Consider the following 1,023-nt stretch of genomic DNA (forward strand, 5'->3'; position numbering starts at 1 on the left):
CACTCTTACTTTCCCTATGTTTCTAGGATCAGGCCTCTCTCTTTTGTTTACTGTGGGGTTGATCTGCCACCTCCTGGCAGGTTTTGACATAGAAACTTCAAACATTTTTGACTTTGGCTCCCATGAATCTTGACTGTTAATATTTTCACCCATACTCATGAAGCTGATCCTATTACATCCTTCACTAGGCCACATTCTATAGGGAAAAATAAAGGATCTCTTCCTTTGTTTTTACTTTTCATTGGGTCCTCTTGGATCGCTGTCACCCATATCTGCAGCTTCTAAGTTACCAGAACTGTAGGGAGATTATCTCAGCCGTTCTATGGCTTGATCATTTACAGCAATTCACTATTAACTTTCTGGTTGGTCTACTACTTGCCTCAATTGGGGCCATAATATTAGATTAGGAAATTTGTAGGCCTTTTTTCTTCTTTTTTCCCCTCTGTTNGAAACTTCAAACATTTTCGACTTTGGCTCCCATGAATCTTGACTGTTAATATTTTCACCCATACTCATGAAGATGATCCTATTACATCCATCACTAGGCCACATTCTGTAGGGAAAAATAAAGGATCTCTTCCCTTGTTTTTACTTTTCATTGGGTCCTCTTGGATCGCTGTCACCCATATCTGCAGCTTCTAAGTTACCAGAACTGTAGGGAGATTATCTCAGCCATTCTATGGCTTGATCATTTACAGGAATTCACTCTTAACTTTCTGGTTGGTCTACTACTTGCCTCAATTGGGGCCATAATATTAGATTAGTAAATTTGTAGGCCTTTTTTCTTCTTTTTTACCCTCTGTTCTTTTCCTACAGGGTTCACCACATTTAGCTGGAAACACTGAAGGATCTTGCTTTACTCTCCACCTCAACTCAAGTCTAACCCTTTAGCAGCAAGAATATGCTTTGTGCCGTCATCCTCGTGTTGGTAAAACCACACTTCTGCAGTTCTTACTGATTGAGCTGGGGTGGAAAGGAGCCGTTCTGGGAAAAGGCCACAGCCTTTTCTTGTGTTTATCTACT

The sequence above is a fragment of the Galeopterus variegatus genome, unplaced genomic scaffold, assembly GCF_000696425.1.
Source record: "Galeopterus variegatus unplaced genomic scaffold, G_variegatus-3.0.2 Scaffold6104, whole genome shotgun sequence".
NCBI lineage: Eukaryota > Metazoa > Chordata > Mammalia > Dermoptera > Cynocephalidae > Galeopterus > Galeopterus variegatus.